Source organism: Pygocentrus nattereri, chromosome 6, assembly GCF_015220715.1.
Source record: "Pygocentrus nattereri isolate fPygNat1 chromosome 6, fPygNat1.pri, whole genome shotgun sequence".
Taxonomy (NCBI): Eukaryota; Metazoa; Chordata; class Actinopteri; order Characiformes; family Serrasalmidae; genus Pygocentrus; species Pygocentrus nattereri.
The window spans coordinates 15,788,911-15,807,776 of record NC_051216.1 but is presented as its reverse complement, the minus strand read 5'-3'; positions in this window follow the sequence as shown (position 1 = coordinate 15,807,776).

Genomic DNA, 18,866 nt, shown 5'->3' with positions numbered 1-18,866 from the left:
GATTAGAGCTTCTACTGTCCTATTCACAGAAAGCAAGAGCCTCTGGGGACAGATTTAACTCACTGTGCATTAAACTCAAAGAGTCAAATGTTTACTTGTGGCTTACAATAAAAAGCTGTATAGCTTTAAATCTAACAGCCAAACTTTAAAGTTCAGCTGCTCTGATATGAACGTCTTCTCTGTTTTCATGTTTGCCATTTTCCTTAAAAAAATGACAATGGCTTTTACACATGGTCCACATGTGCAGTCCATCAGAGGAGCAGTGTGCGTGTTGTCTCCATCACTGCTACCATTCAGAAATCCTGTTTTGCAAACTATGAAAAAATAAAAAAATAAAAAACTTCACAACTTCAGCTATCATCTAATGTCCCATGAAGCTGTCCCATGAAACACCTCCCATGCTGATTTTTCATGTTCTCCCTCTGGCTTTGCCAGGCTATACTTTAAGATGCTCGTTCTCTGCTTTGAGAGTTTGATGAACGTCCAGTAGAAGGAGCTGTTAGCAACGATTAGAGATGTTGAGCCGCAGTTGCTGAGCCTGTGTGAAGAGCACTGGCAGGTTTCCACACACACACACACACACACACACACAGCACTGTGCAAACGTGACCACCTTTCATTTATTTCATTTCCATTCAAAAATGGTGGCCCTTAATTACAAGTTCCTAATTTTATTAGTTTTTCCTTTTTTCATTTCTGAGGAGAACCAAAAGTGAAAAACAGGAGTTGCCAAAACTGTAGATCAAAACATGATTAAAGGTTAAACAGACAATGGGACTCCTAATCAGGCTCATCAACTTTCCTCTTTGAGCGAAAGGAGAAAATCAAGCTCCACTCTTGTTTCATATCTGAAAAAATCTACAGGTGTTTCTGTCCATCTTTCAGCTGTGAGAAGAGCTCGGGACTATGGGTCTGAAAGGATGTTTGGCTGTAAGGAAGCAGAGGCTGCTGGAGTTGAATTTACTGGCCATCCCCAGAGCCCAGACCTAAGCTTTGAAAATGTGTGGGATTACATGATTGTGAGCAGAAAATGGTAAACGTAACTGTTACAACCCCCTTGGTGTGCGGGATGGGACATAACACTTGTGACCCTGGGGTTAGCAGGGCCTAGATAGAATCTGGGTAACAGGATACAGAAGACACGATGAGACAGTGTGTTCAGCTTGAGCTCTCAGATTCAGCTCTTTTTATTCAACAACATACAAAACTAAATCATCTCTTCTCAACAATCTTTGGTCTTACTCCTCATTCTATCACAGTTTCACATCAACATTACATATTACTTGCTCTTCACATACATTCACAAAGATCATTTCAACTTCTCAAATAACAAAACTCTGCACATCGCAGTAAACAATTAGGTCTATAACTCAGTATACTTGGGCTCTAACATTGTATCCAAAAATATATATAAAAATATTACTCTATACATCTATTCATGCATGAAGCTGTAACAGTGTAATGGAGTGAATTAATGCAGAACAAGTGTATGAGTATTGGAGTGTGTGTATATATATATATATATATATATATATATATATATATATATATATATATATATACACACACACACACACACATATACATACATACATACATACATACATACATACATATACATACACACACACACACACACCTCAAAAAAAATAAAGGGAACACTCATAACACATCCTAGATCTGAATGAATGAAATATTCTCATTGAATACTTTGTCCTGTACAAAGTTGAATGTGCTGACAACAAAATCACACAAAAATCATCAATGGAAATCAAATGTATTAACCAATGGAGGCCTGGATTTGGAGTCACACACAAAATTAAAGTGGAAAGACACACTACAGGCTGATCCAACTTTGATGTGATGTCCTTAAAACAAGTCAGAATGAGGCTCAGTATTGTGTGTGGCCTCCACATGCCGGTATGACCTCCCTACAATGCCTGGGCATGCTCCTCATGAGGTGGCGGATGGTCTCCTGTGGGATCTCCTCCCAGACCTGGACTAAAGCATCCGCCAACTCCTGGACAGTCTGTGGTGCAACGTGGCGTTGGTGGATGGAGCGAGACATGATGTCCCAGATGTGCTCAATTGGATTCAGGTCTGGGGAATGGGTGGGCCAGTCCATAGCTTCAATGCTTTCATCTTCGAGGAACTGCTGACACACTCCAGCCACATGAGGTCTAGCATTGTCCTGCATTAGGAGGAACCCAGGGCCAACCGCACCAGCATATGGTCTCACAAGGGGTCTGAGGATCTCATCTCGGTACCTAATGGTAGTCAGGCTACCTCTGGCAAGCACATGGAGGGCTGTGTGGCCCTCCAAAGAAATGCCACCCCACACCATTCCTGACCCACTGCCAAACTGGTCATGCTAAAGGATTTTGCAGGCAGCAGATCGCTCTCCACGGCGCCTCCAGACTCTGTCACGTCTGTCACATGTGCTCAGTGTGAACCTGCTTTCATCTGTGAAGAGCACAGGGCGCCAGTGGCGAATTTGCCAATCCTGGTGTTCTCTAGCAAATGCCAAGCGTCCTGCATGGTGTTGGGCTGTGAACACAACCCCATCTGTGGACGTCGGGCCCTCAAACCATCCTCATGGAGTCGGTTTCTAACCGTTTGTGCAGACACATGCAAATTTGTGGCCTGCTGGAGGTCATTCTGCAGGGCTTTGGCAGTGCTCCTCCTGTTCCTCCTTGCACAAAGGCGGAGGTAGTGGTCCTGGTGCTGGGTTGTTGCCCTCCTACGGCCTCCTCGCATTGATGTGCCATCCTGGATGAGCTGCACTACCTGAGCCACTTGTGTGGGTTGTAGAGTCCGTCTCATGCTACCACGAGTGTGAAAGCACCACCAACATTCAAAAGTGACCAAAACATCAGCCAGAAAGCAGAAAGGTACTGAGAAGTGGTCTGTGGTCCCCACCTGCAGAACTACTTCTTTATTGAGTGTGTCTTGTTAATCGCCAATGATTATATATATATATATATATATATATATATATATATATATATATATATATATATATATATATATACACACACTCCAATACTCATACACTTGTTACACACGTGTTACACGGTTACACCTTCACCAAAAATACCTTTAACTCATACTGAGTTCACTGACTTTCTCTTAGTGCTTTAATCTCATTAAGTTGAGCTTCATATACTTTATCTGCATAGAGTGTATTTACAATTGACCAAAGTATGAAACCTGAATAAAATTGGCAGAGGCTCTAGCTTCACTTAAAGGCCAAACAGGCACTTTAATAGGAAATACAAATAAATTGAATTTTTAGAACCCCTTAACTTCACTCACAGCGACCTAATAAGGTTTTATATTCACATATATTTAATTATCTTATCTACTTATGTACAACCAGTAGATTAAATGTGTTAATAAGGCCGAAATGATTAATGCTGCTTATTACATGCGTGTAATGGCGCCAGCCAAGTAGTTACTGCAGTGAGTTAGCTGAACTAGAGGGAGGAAAATAGCACACAATAGCGGCGGCCAAGCGCGCGGGAACAGTGCTGAGGTAGCTAATGCGAGCGAGAGACTAATAACTCACAATAGCGTCGGCCAGACGCAGTTAACAGGCCACGGCGGCTAATGCTAGCGAGAGCACCAAAGGGATAGCGACAGGGAGACACGCAGTTCCAGAGCCAAGTTAGGGAGCGCCAGAGCGAGAAATAGCACCCAATAGCGTCGGGCAGACTCGAGGTTAGCGGGCTGGGGTAGCTAATGCTAGCGGAAGGCTAATAGCACCCAATAGCGTAGGGCAGACGCAAGGTTAGCGGGCCGGGGTAGCTAATGCTAGCGGAAGGCTAATAGCAGGTTAGCGGGCCGGGGTAGCTAATGCTAACGGAAGGCTAATAGCACCCAATAGCGTAGGGCAGACGCGAGGTTAGCGGGCCGGAGTAGCTAATGCTAACGGAAGGCTAATAGCCGGTTAGCTAATGCTACCCGGCGCAGAACGTCTGCCAATGCACCAGGCCATAGCGGCTCATATTACACACAGTTCAACGTAGTACACACATACTCATCAACCTTTACTATAGTGCTTTGTGAACATTTATACTTGCAAATTTTCACATATTTCCCCACCTGGGTAACAGGACACAGAAGACACGATGAGACAGTGCGTTCTGTTTGAGCTCTCAGATTCATCTGAGAACATTCTCCTGTTGCCCACCTAAGCCACAGTCTAGCGCCCGCACCCTGGCACTGCTCCCTCTACAGGACTGGAGGCATCACATTACAGTACAACAACCCATACAAAAACCCAAAAGAACGTATAAAATATATGTAAAATAAATAATTACTTAAATGTGATCACACTTTAAGGGTGTCACATAACCAACATCTATGACTAAACTTTGAAGATGTGGATAAAAGCTCTGCAGACTTCTTTGAAAAACTGAAAGCAAGCCTCCCAAAAAGAATGGAAACTGTAACAAAAGTTGTAAAAATTAGTTGTTGAGGATTTTTACTGACCCAGAAAAATGAAAAACTTGAACAAGGCATGGCTGCATTTGCATTAAAAGTGTTGAATACACTCAGAACTTTAAGCATAAAGTTTTAATTCATAATATTTTTTGGTCAGGGTCATCGTGAGAGGGTGAGGAACACTTCAGGCTCGACTGTTCTGGCGTTTGGTCTGTGCCTGATTAGTTCCAGAGTCATCCAAACGATTTTTTGTGTAATCTTGAGTATGATCAGTAGCAGTCGATGATGAGCTCAATGATCTTGGGAGCGGACACGGTCTTCTCTTTAATTTCTCCTGAGTTCATGAGTCATCTGGCAGCTTCTGTTTCTAGTATTTCAAATAAATCTTACAGTTTGGTCACTAATGACGCGACCATATAGTTGTTCTCTAATGAGGTCAGTGAACCCCTTTTTGTATTGGCTTCTCGAGTTTCAGAGTCATCTCCGAGCTACGATTTCGGATCTGAACTTGTGGTGCCTTTCATAGAAGAAATGCTCCACTTTGCTTGTAACTAGGCTTGATCACGTACCTGGAGTCAGTGAGACTCTTTCTCTGCTAGTCTCTTCTCCCTTTTCTTCTCCTGAGTCATCTATGAACTACAGTTCTTGTCTGAACCCAAACTCCTTTCCACTCATATAAGGTGTCAGATTGCCTCCCAGGTCTTTACCTTGGAAAGAAAATAAACTCACTGGATGCAGCGTACAGAATTTACTGGAAATGCGCTGGAAATGTAATCCAGTTGCTAATGAGGAGGTAAACTGTCACAAATTACCGGTCCAGATTTGCGGCTAGGCCAGTACTGTGCAGAGATTTGTTTTGGGGTTTTTGATGATGATAATGTTCCCTGATGCTTGTGTCTACTGGTCTGATGTGCTACGCAGTGGAAGGCTCTTCACATCACTAAATCTTAACCGCTCTGTTTGAAGCTCACTTTCTTTCGTCCACTCATATAGCTTTAAAAGTCCATCAGTATATACAGCTCGTCTAGAAGACTATAGATTCTGTTCTGGCCTGAACATTTTATTCTCTGAGAGTATATTTTCCATTGTAAATGTCAGCTCCAGTGGAGGACCTTGTAGAGTATCCTTTAAAATGCCTTTTTTGGCTTTTACAGCCTTGTGACACAGTGCAGCCTGAGCTAAACTCTCCACAGTGCAGTTTTAAACTGTTCACCTTCATTTACTGTGACCCAAACACAGCTTAATTGGAAACAAACAAAAGCATGTATAGAGCTCGACAATATCCAACTTAGCAAATTGTCTCGGGAAAGGCTCCACCGACGTCACTCACTTTGATTACTCATGTCTCGGAAATGTTTACTCCGTTTGAAAATATTATTTTCTCTCTCTTCAATTTGTGTATACAGTCACCCACGTGGACGACTCCCCTCCAGTCCACCCCCCACCCCCCCGCCCCGCCAACACACGCGCAGGAACAGACAAAAGAGGAGGTTAGAAGCTTAGACGTCAGCCGAGAGAAGTGTCTATCGCACTGTTTGTGTACAAATGAGGAGTTGAATGTGGTGAAGGAACACAGGGACATGCTGGCTCAGCTCTGAAATGTTCACTAGTTGTTGGACGGTCCAGTTATTGAAAGAGTATCTGGACCGCAAAGGACCTGGCGCTGCATTAAATACACAAACTCATGATGTAGAATGTAATCTGCAGACTTATTGTATCCTCTGTACCTCTTACACACCGAAGGCTTCAGCTTTTTTGATCAAGTAAAGAAAAAAAAAATCAAGGTGAAAAGAAACTTAATACTTGATTTACATTAAATGCTGTAGTAACACGTACACGTGCAGTAATTTGAGTGGCAAGGATAAAACATCTGCCCTGATTTTTTCTTTGGTCTGGGTTACATCTGCACTATAAAATTAATGGGGGAAAAAAGCAAAGAGGAACGCAGTGGGTCAGCACGTTCCAACTGTCAAGGGCCACACCAACTTTGACAAACAACCCTCAATTTTGGACTAGAGTTAAAAGTAGTCAGCAATATTCATAAATTATTTCACCATTAGGTGTCTATGGGCAGGCTCTGTGGAGACGTTTCTGGGTATGGCTGGTGTGTTATGCCTCAGGGGCAGGCTGTGGTGCTGGGTTTCAGGGATCCCTGTTTGCCTAACTCATCCAGGCCCATCTCCTGGGATTAAACAGTGCGCCTGCTGAATGAAACAGTGCAGCTGCTGAGTGCCTTACAATCACATAGCTCATTCTTCTCCCAAATCCTCTCTCTCTCTTCCTTATCCCACAGTCTGCCAGTCTCTCTCTCCCCTCACTCTGCCCAGCCTAGCTATAGCACCTGTCCGGATAGAATTCTGATGTATTTTAATATTAATCTGTTTCACTTTAGCCCATAAACAAACTAGAAGGAGACAGATGTAGGGGCAGTTTCACATGAGTTGATGCAACCAGGCTACTGTTCCTCTGGGAAACTGAGGCCTGAATGTTTATAACTTGCCATCAACCATCACAACAGCCAACAGAGTGGTATACACCAACCAGTGGTCGAGAAGTGGAATACAAGTATGTGATTATAAATTTAAAATACAAGCTATAATCTTATGAAAAAGAAGTGATTAAATGTCAATTATATTGTCTAAAAAAAATCTGACTTTTAACCCATGTGTGTTTATACATTGATATACTGACAGAACCAGGATCAACACTGATTTTCCATAAAGAGTTACACAAAACCCTTCATGTGTAAATATTCAACATAGATATGCCATCATTGATGCTAAGTACCACTCTTAGGAAGCACCAACTGACTGACTGAGTGCATGAGTTACAAGTCAAGTCCATGAAGTGCTTCGCTTCTAAAAGGGTATATTAACACTTTAGTAGATTTTTACTGAAAGAGAAACAGGGCTATTCATAGAGGTCTTAGGAGGGCTTAAATGGGTTAAATAAAAGGAAAAAATAAACCATTAGAAGTGATAATGTCATTAAAAAAAGTTTACTCCTATAGATTGTTGTTGCAATTGTAACCAGGTAATCTCTAGACTGCATTGAAATACATGGTGAAATAAACTTTTCTAGTCTTTTACAACAGATCTGTGCATCGTGTTTGGTGCATTCTCCAGTTTAAATACAAAACAAGTATCTAAAAAAGTACTTAAAAATGTATTCTTTTCCAGAAAGTAGCTGTTCTCTGGACACAGGTACACACATTTTAATGATTTAAGATTTGATTGTCAGGGACATAGAATATCTGTAAATGCACATAGATGCCTGAGACATTCCTGACACTTGAAACCTTATAAACAATAAACAAGCCAATTCTGTTCTTTCTGATGAATAGCATACTGTGTGTAGCGAGGTTGTTTATGGTGGCTCAGAGCATTGGTCCAAGATGATTTTAAAACTTTTTTTGACCTCTTTCTTCCAACACAAAAGTCCTGTTATACTAAAGCAGCCAGCACACAGATTCATCTTGGGCTCGCTCCATTGCTAGTTTGCACAGATACCGCAATGTCAAGGCATTAGTGCCAAGTTACAACCAGTTACTGCAGTCCTGGTAGTGTCTGTGCTCGGTAGAGGTGGGACTAGAAGGCAGATTATTGTTTTTCACATTCTGATTTTTTTTTCCTTGCAATGTTGTCAGGCATCCAGCCTGTACCAACTGATACATGTTTGACATGCCCTGCTGTCGCTCACAGTGTCGTCACTATTTATGCGCAACTGCTTTTTCTTCTTCCAGCAATCTGTCTTCTTTGACGGTGCTCCACCAAAAATTTGCACTATGCCCACACTACAATAGCAGTATTGTTGGTGTCTGTATTCACTCATTCAGAGAGGTACTTGTGCTTTGACCGCAACGGGGACTGGGCTATAGCTGTGTACTGTTTTCACTCTCAGTGACCTAGCCAAGTGGAATGATGGAACTTGTCTTGTACCGACCAGCAACAACAGGGATGTGTTGTCCTGAGCCAAAATGAAAATGTTGACCAAGCTGAGAATTACACCTAAATTGTTAGTTTTGAGGTTAGCATTCAGGAGCAGATAGAGGATCTCTAGTGCATGTAGTGCTGGCATCCTGCTTTTTGATTAGAGGGTGGGTAAGAATTTTGATTTGGTCAAGGATCCCATTGTGTCCACAATTCGGCAGAGACGCTCAAATAGACCCAGAGAGGACATGGCAGGGTTTTCAGAGTGTGTAATTATGTAGTAAATTTTCCTGAGGCAAGAAGGGATTTTGTCGAAGGCCGTCATTTTCTAACCCACATGCTAGAAGCCTCTGTCTCTGCAAAGGGTTAAGCCAACAACTTGACCAAACACTGTCAACCATAAACCTGGCATTGACCTTTTTTTCTCTGTGAGGAAAACTTAATATTTGAAAGCAATTATAAATCTGACTGCTATGCTAACGACAACAGCAGTGCCAGCAATTGTATGCTACACCTTAAAGATGACAGGGTGAAACACAGCAGCTTCAAACGGTTACAACTCAATCTTAAAATCACAAAATATAAAACTCTCATTAAGAGTTTAGTTGTTGGTTGGTGCAGGTTTCCTCATTAGAGTTTCTGTCCTGTTCTGCTCAGAACCTGCTTGTCAGGAGCTGAAGTCAAAGAGAATATGAAGTACTTTGAATGAATTATTTGAAGACTCGGGACAGTAAAAGAAACATTCTGGCACCAAAAGCTGCTGACAGACAACATGTCTCAATGTAGTTTTGTTATTCTTACTTCAACAGTATAACAACTCAACCATCCTGCTCCTTGAATTGAATTATGACCTAGGCCTTGCACCTCCTTTTTCATAGAGGGAGCAGCACTGAGTGAGTGAGTGAGAGAGAGAGAGAGAGAGAGAGAGAGAGAGAGAGAGAGAGAGAGAGAGAGAGAGAGAGAGAGAGAGAGAGAGAGAGAGAGAGATTGGCTCCTGCTCAATCTTTCTTTTTTGTCAGTGAGTGTGAAGCAGAGCTGGCAGATACTCTGAGTGAATTCCATAGCAAGCTTTAAAAAGTTAATTATTAAGTAGACCCATGCACAGACCAATGCACAGCTTTAACTGCTTTGCAATTACATTTGTAATCATAAACTGTAATTACATAAATTGAACATTTTTGTCCAAGTAGACTTGGGCAAAGTGTACACTCTGATTCACTTTTGTGTTTTAGGTCAGGGTGGTTGTGTGTATGAGTGTACACTAGTTTACTTTCACATGAAATACTTTCACAGTCTACCACTTTTAAAATCACCTTTTTATTGCTTATTGATCAGTTAATATGGCTGTATTCTCTCCAGTTAGACAGGCCAGTGCACACTCCTTCATAATTGCATAATGACGGACCTACACATCTTTCTTAAAGCTACACTATGTACATTTTGGAGATTGAGACTTCTCTGGTGGAAACGCATCACTACACACAACATTTTGTGAGGCCATTTGTGCTTTAGACCCCCCCCCGATTGAAAGAATTTGCTGAAATTTGTATTCAGAAAACTTTGTATTTAAACTGTCAAATACTTATAAATGTAAGTGAATTATAAGTATTATTAATGATCTATTATTTATATCATTTTTATTGGTCCATTCATCTTGAAAATGTCACACAACGTAAAATAGAACTGCTATGTTCAAATGACTGAGAAAAAGAAAAATTGACAATTTAGATGGGTTTTTCTTTGGAAAGTGACAATGTTCATTTGGCAAGACCTAAACATCAAGCTGGACCATCTTTTTGAGCCACCTCTAAATGTTAAAATGACAATTTCAGGCTTAACTGGGTGACTCAGCAGTGCACTGACCCTACGTCTTTCAGTAAAAAAAAACAACAACTTGCATATAGTGCAGCTTTAAGAAAGAATTGAAAAAAGCCAAGAGTGGGTCTGTTATACTTGTTGAAATAGTTAGTGGTTAATTGAAGTATCAATGATATCTTCATAGGGCCTATTTATTTTGACATGCACCATAGAGGAATCCATACTTCCTCTACGTATAAGTTAGACAAGTTAGCTCTAAAAGCACACCAACTGCTGCTTTGGCTCAGCTCACAGCTCAAATCTTGGGTAAGCTTCATCTTACTGCATCAACGTTATCTACCAACCCTTGAAAAGGTTTTAGTTTACTTTTACTTGCTGCCCAGGGATGAAATGATTCAAGGGTTCAACAAGCAGATTTTTATGGTTAGACTTCATTTCTTTTCATTTGTTTGTTTGTAAATTTGTTTTCTTATCCTAAATGATTCTCTATTCAATGTTTCCACTTGTTCACTGAATTGCACTACCAATTGGTTCGCTTGATCAGTACACTATTATGTATTGTATTGTGCAACAGTATCAAGACACCCCTTTAAATGAGTGAATTCTTTGACTGCCTTACTATTTTGCACCCATTGTGGTGTTCAATTTCCCATGAACATTGTATAATCTCTGCAGAAAAGCATTGCCAGTACAATGAGATGCATTAGAGCAGCTGTAAATGAGCCTAAGGTTACAGATCCCAATTCCAAGCATTGGCTAGAAGTGCTCCACAGCATTTAGCTGAAACTGCATTTTCTGGAGTGATGGAGGTCCATTCAGTAAGATGGGGATGAGTTGTGATCCAGAACTAATCATCCAACATTAGTATCTGACCTCACGAAGGCTCTTGTGGCTGAATGCAATCAAATCCTCACCGCAAAATGTTCCAACATCTAGTGTAAAAAGTTTTTACGTGGTTATTATGCGTACCCATATAAGGAAATGCCAAATACAAATTTCCACTACAGCGGACAATAAAGTTAATCTAGTATAATCTAATCTAAGTCTTGGGAAAGCAGTGGCATTTTGACAGCATCTGGAGAGGCAGAGCCTGGTGCCTCCACGCTGCAGGGCTGAAGGGAATTTTTGCACTCATCTACTGTAGCCATGGTCACTGATGTTTTGGATGCTTTGCCAATGAATTTTTGCATGTTTTCACATTAATGTGGCTGTAACCATGGTGACAAGTTTTTGTTACCATGGCAATAGGGATAGAGCGGAATTAAGGGCGGCTGACACGTCAAGTTCCTGAAGGCGATGGGCAGAGTGCGAGTTCTGCTCTGTGTTGATGTCACTGAAAGAGTTTCAGGTCACTGTACAGTAAGTTGTTTGCCCTTCTCCACCCCTTTGGGCAGCAGTCCTGCTGATCATGGCATTACTCTCAGCCCTGCCATTCTCAGAGCAAACATTACAGTGCCAAGCTCCCCTCCAGCAACGTCTGCTTCATTTTTCAGCTTAGCTACCATTCAGGCCTTAAACTACCCAAGGCTACAGGAATGTATACTGTAGTTCAGCTCTGGCTTCACTGTTTATGAAGTAAACTATTGTTCCAGGCCTATTTCAGCCTCTCTCAGCTCCTGCTTGTCATTTCACTTACAGTAAGAGCCAAAACAAGACAGTTTGCTGCAAAGGCCAATGTCTCTTATAGATTAAGGTCCCTTTTTAATCCTTTTTCTCATGCTTTGTTTGCATTGTGTGAGTTCAGGAAAAAAACACGAAAGTTTGAAAGAATGCACATACATACTGTTCATTATTTCCTAAGTTCCATATGCAGCTTGATTTACAGCAGATGGCTAGTTCTCAATTAGAGTCCTGCCCTCTTTTATGCTGTCCTACTAAAAATTGACTTTTGTTATAATTCTTCACTCACAAGAACTGAGAATGTATTGGCACAGGGTAGAGCATCCCTGGAGAGAATGAGACATTATGATGAAGCACATTTGTCAGAATTATTATGAAGGCACAATGTTGTACAAAAAAAGAATGAATACTGGGGATCCTGTTATTGCTAAAGGCAGCTAAAGGCACTTAAAATGCTTCAGCAACCCCTGGGGCCTAACTTATGAGCGTGATTTTGGAGATGATAAAAGGCAGAGGGAGAAAACCAAGCCCTATAAAAAGATAACTATTCAAAAAGTCTCAGCAGAGAAAGTGAAGTAACGTATCTGCATTGATCTAAGATTTATTACTACAAGCCACAAAAGAAGGGCAGTAAATCCTTAGTGGAGTTTTTAGGAACTTAGTGAATGCTAAATACTATTGCCTACACAAGATCAATTTTACCGGGTGCAATCAAAACATCCCAGCAAATAAACACGCTCCATCTGGTTGCAGTGTTGACATTACTGATTCCGAAATGGTTCAGTATGGTTGGGTTGTCTTGGAGGCTTTACAGCGCATCTGGTCTCTTTCAGAGCAGAACTGTTGTGAAAGATTTATGTCACAGACCTGCCATTAGCAAGCCTTGTGATGAGTTGCCATGGAGCTTCCAATTAGCGGTTACACATCATCCTGCTGCAGATATGGTAAGATAATGGATTTAGTCCACAGTGAAATCACGGCAGGAATTAGGACAGTTTTCCATCCAAGTATTACAACATTTTTAATGAGCTGGAGTCAAAATAAATGTGTCTTTTGCATGTAATTGTATGCATACAAAAAAGTGATTTCAGCTTTGTTAGTAGGTGAACCACAAGCAGAGAGCCATTCATCTTACTGTTCTCTCTGATGGTGTTTTTCTTATGAGTGAATGAAAATGGATATCAAATCACAATGTCTTGTTGTCAGTCTTTGACAGTTAGCACTAATAGATTTGCGATGTTGACAGGGTGAAATATGTAGGTGAAATCCATCTGCAGTCTATATATAAATATGCAGGATAGTTATTAACTACACTGCAAGAAGTGCTATTATGTTATCACTAGTTATAATTGGACCTGTAATGTCTGTCTTTGGGACATTTGATTACTGCCTAGTGATAATTTAGCGAAGTGCATATTTCGCAGTAGTAGTGGGGAGAATGACTAAAAATGTATCATAATATCTGGGCCAGACTTAAACAGTGCTAAATGATATTTCTCATCTTAATGTCTCAACTCATTTGTCTCATACATGTGTCCCATATACTCATCAAAACTGGCCATTCCTTCCAGATCCCTGACTAGATTGAGCTAAACAGGCTAACCTTAGTGCGTTTTGCTTTGCTTGTATGTCTGTGCTTAGGTATGCCATACCACCATAATGGTTTTGACAAAGTCTTTGCGAAGAATTTCACTTGGTGTACTTGATGAACTGGAATATCACCAACAAGTATCCAGGTATCATTGACTCTCGTGATCAGGACTCAGAGATTTTTCTTTTGCTTTGAAAGCATACTCTTGGGCTTGTGCATTGCTTTTACACTGGAGCATAGCCACAGGCAGGGCTGAGTAGGCCTGGGCCTACTCAGATTAATCAGAGGCCTACCCAATCAAATGGGGAAAGAATACTTATTGAGCAGAATGTTTTATGATGATGACTTTTCAGTACTGTCATTGTACGGCCAATCAAATTATTACCTCTTTATCAAGCTCTGCTTTTTTTCCTCAGCCGTCCAATCACTGTAAAAAACATTGCTATCCACTATTGGTCTCAAGTCTTCAGTTTGTTATCAACAACCAGTGTTTGAATTTGAAGATCCAATAGTGGTTAAAACCTTTAACTTTAAAAATAGAGATTTTGTCCCATAAAGTACATGGTTTTCTACCCATTCAAAGCCAAACTTAGTAAAAATATCAAAGCAAATGTCTAACATTACTTCAATGCATCAAGTCATCAAATCAAATCACCTTTGTCACATCACATTTACACAGGTGGAAAGTGAATGAAAATCTTAGGTGCATAACCCCCTTATAGAATTTAAATACAAAAAATATATAAATGTCTAAAAAGAAAGACAAATATATACACATATGCACAAAATATACTAATATTGCACTATTCCAATTTACAGTCGTACAGTAATAAGTTATGAAATAAAACTATGAAATGTGCTCTTGTACACATTCCGTATGTGCAGATACTCTGATGTATATAATAAATGAGATGCAGGTACAAAGGATAGAATACTGATATAGAAATCTACCCGATTGTACAGGATATGGATAGAAGATGTACAAGATGAAGATGTCAATCTATATGTGAAAGTACAGATCTGATAGATTGAAGTCATCACAGGTAAGACAAAAATGGAACAAACTTTAATGTCCACTGTGCCTACTTAGGTTTAAGTTTGCTGTGTCATTTTTCCCCTCATTTTTGTACATCTCATGTCTTCATTGGACAAACATGTTTGTGGTGAGTGGATGCATGCTTTATAGTGAAGGGTGTTGCAGTGTTGGTTGTGTTTATGTGAAGTGTCTTCACATGATCCTTGCAACAGCAATGTGCATCTCGGAATTACACAATGGTCCATGTCCCTGTGTATTGCCCCAACAGACAGACAGCATTAGCCAGGGCCTGTGCCTGGCCTCAATATGGGGGCATTAACCCCAGAGTCACATCACCTTGCAGTTATTTAAAAGGTCATGACAGAGGGCGCCTAATGCATTTTGCCACTCCTGACCTCTCACCTCTGGAGACACTTGTTCAGTCTTAATATAAACAAAAGAGTCCATTCAGTTGGTAGCCTGCAAGACATCTGCGGCTGGAGAGTGGTAACTACTCTCAGGATCACATTTGTTTTTAGAAACTGTTGGAATTCATTAACAGGATTGAATGTGTTGATTGTATACTGTTCATTCAAAGCTGTGCCCACTTTCTTAAATGAGGCAAGATGTGCTAGAATAAGATAATAATGAGATGATAATCACATATGCAGCCCCTGTAAAAGAGGCCTTTCTTACGGTGGCTTGCTGAGTCACATCACATTTACGAATCAAACTCAAGCTGAGAACACAGCAGCACTGAAGGAGAATGCAAATATAAAAGTGACAACACAAATACAACAGAGAGAATGGAAATACATAACCAGAAAGGAAGCGTATAAGAAGTGCTGCATTTGTAGAAAAGATAAAAAATAAATAAAACGCCCTCACAGCACTAAACATTAAGCCAGGGCACAACAGCATTAATGGAAATAAAACACATTTAAAAATGCTGCATTCGAGGGTCACCTCCGCCATTAGGGATTGATTGTTTTCATATGCAGAATGTGCACATATTCAAAAGACACGTCGAATCATCAGTAAAGCGTTTGCCAGTAAATTTGTCTGTGTTCTAAGCACTGAGTTTCTCTTTTTTTTACAAATGCTTTGTTTTTTTAAAAGCTTGATTTCTGGTACCATTTGTCTTGCCACTCTTGCGTTTGCATTCTTTCTCTTGTATTTGCGTACTCACTTTTGCATTTGCGTTCTGTCTTGTATTTACATTCTCATTTCTACATTTGTATTTTTCGTTCTATTTTTGCATTTGTGTTCCCGTGCACTTGTGTACGCACTTTTGAATATTATTTCTCGTTTGTATTTGCACTCATTTTTGCATTTTCGTTCTCACCTTCGTATTTGTATTCTCAATTTTGTATTTGAGTTCTCACTTTGTATTTGTGTTCTCTCTTAATGCTGTTCTCAGCTTTTGTTTGCTTTGTAAATGTTGTTCTGATATGACTCAGTGGGCCACTGTACTTTCTCCTCCTAATTGGTCAAGATTTTCTGCATTTAGGTACAGAAATTCATGTGCCTATTGCTGGTAAAACACTGCTTGGAGTCAATTGTTGAAAAGAGACGAAGGCCAGGCAGGGCTGCTGACATCACTAAATAAATCTCTCACACTGTGACTCAGGGCAGAGATTATTCAGCTTCTTAAATGGGCACCTAGCTTTGGCGTCACAATAGCTATGAGACAGACTGTGGTAGTGGGGTTGGCTCTTGAGTTGCTAGTGAGCAGACAGTTCTTTTTTTAAATAAACATCTGAAATTTGTAATAAGGATATTTCTGATGTTCCTAATCAGGACACCTCACCTAATATGGGCACAGCATATGATGTATTGACTGCTGGGTTCTAAACTGGCTCCTTCCATTATTTTAGGTCTCTCTTCTCCCCTGAGGCTCAATAAAAATAAACCACATGGACTCAGGGAAAATTTGGGCTAGGCATCACTTCCTGGTCAACTACATTGAGAGCTGGCTTTTTTGATTCTGGTGAATGGGCAGTATTCAACCTTAGCATCACAATACTGCTCAGGCAGTTTTATAAGGCTGTTGTGATGCCCTGCAGCTTCTTGTTAAAACGGAGAGATGGGTGGATGTGTCCTCAAGGGCGTCTCGAAGGGAAACCGGCTGTGACACAGCGAGATGAGTCACAGCGAAAAGTGCTGAAACACTCGTTTTCGAAGCAAATGAGAAAGAGTCACTCTGTCTGTAAAATGACTCAGCAAACTATTAAACTCAGCTCCAGGATTTTCATGTCACTTTTCAGTGAGGGTTTTTTATTGTTCTTAGTGCAGTGAAAATTGAGGGTTTCTGCTTATTGATGGCAGCGGTGGTTGGGCAAAGGGCTCTATGACTAGTTGGTGAAAACTTCGATGCAATGATGCAGTCAAAAAGTTACGGTCAAACAGCCAGCCTAGCCAAGGGTGAATCTGCGGCCTTAGAATAATAAGGTTCCATGTGTGTTCAGTGCAGTTTTGAGATACTGAGGATCAAAGATTTCATTTTCAAAGTAGCAAAACTTACATACTATATGTAACTTTCATATCTTAACAAGAATCACTGCCTTGAGATGTTTGACTGCTGAATGCTAAAATCCTAGGATAACTGGTTATAGACTTTTACTATGTATGCTACATCTACATAAAAAAGTAACATGATTGTAGGACAAATATATTATGCTATATCATTATGAAGGGGAAAAAAATCAGTATGATTGAGCTGCACTGTCTGTGGGTACTGTCGAACAGTTGTTAAAATGCCCAGGCACATCTCACTGTAAATGCATTCCATTGTTGAAGTAGATGCTAGTGTGCTGTGCTGTGTACGGCTTCCCTTTGCTATCAAAAAAGCCTAAATTTTTTGTGACATGGATTCCACAAAATGTTGGAAACACAGAATCCCTTAGAGATTTTGGCCCATGTTGACTGATCATGCAATTCCTGAAGATTTTTCAGGTGCACATTCATGCTGGGAATATTCCGTTCTCCCACATCCCAACCGAGCTCTACTGGCTTCAGATCCAGTGATTGGGAAGGCTACCGAACAACACTAAACTCATCATGTTCATGAAACTAGTTTGAGAGGATTTTTGCTTTGTGATACGTTATCATCCTGCGATGGACTGGTGACCTGTCCAGGGTGTATCCTGCCTTCCGCCCGAAGACTGCTGGGATAGGCTCCAGCACCTCCCCGCGACCCTGACGGAGAAGCGGCTTAGAAAATGGATGGATGGATGGATGGATACGTTATCATATGGAAGTAGCCATTAGAAGATGGTAAATAGGGGACATGAAAGGATATATATGGTCAGCAACAATACTCACATAGGCTGTGGCATTCAAGCAGTGATTGGTATTGTAGTATCAGGGAAGACAATGTGGGAAACACACACACACACACCTAAGCCACCTATCCTTCTGGGTCACAGGGGGAGCTAGAGCCTTTCCCAGCACCCATTCGATGGAAGGCACGTTGGAAATGTTGCATTTTAAAAGACAAATGCTCTTTTATTGAACATGCACCAAGGGATAACCACTGCTCAACACTAACCAAGGGGCAGGAATAGCATGCAGGTCACTTGTAGCTATATTCTTTCACTCCATGGTAGACACTTTAACCCACCAAACTACCCCACAAGCTGAAACAGTAAAAGATGCAATGCATGTCAGCAAAAAACTTTCCTACCAGGAATACAGCTCCTACCAAGAGCCCATTCACATGGCTGCTTTGCATGATTAGAACACTGTCCTAAGGCAGCACAGCAAGTGATGGGATGCCATGAGCCTAAAATGTACCAAAGCATTTCCCACACCATTACACCACCACCAGCCTGAACTATTGACACAAGGCAGGTTGGGTCCATGGTATTCATGTTGTTGGTGCCAAATTCTGACCCTCAGCAGAAATTGAGATTCATCAGATCAGACAATGATTTTCCAGTCCTCAACTGTCCAGTTTTGGTGAGCATGAGCCCAATGCAGCCTCAGCTTTCTTTTCTTGGCTGACTATTCGAACCCAATGTCTTTTTTTGTTGTAGCCCATCTGTCTCAAGGGTCAGCATGTATCTTATGAGATACTTTTCTGCTCACTACAATTGTACAGAGTGGTAATCTAAGCCTTTCTATCAGCTTGAACTAGTCTGGCCATTCTCCATTGATCTCCCTCATCAACAAGGCATTTCCATTCATTCATCGAACTGCTGCTCATTGGTAATTTTTTCTGTATTGCTCCATTCTGAGTAAACTGTAGAGACTGTTGCGCATGAAAATCCTAGTAATAGAAATATATGCAAGCAAAAATGAGTAGTTGTACAGATGTTCCTAATAAAGTCCTCAATGAGTATATTATTTAGTAAGTTAGTATGCAGATTGGAAACACAGCCCGTGTAGGCACATAGGAAAAGTTAAGCTGCTTCATTGTGGACAGAAAGATAAATAAACCTATTTT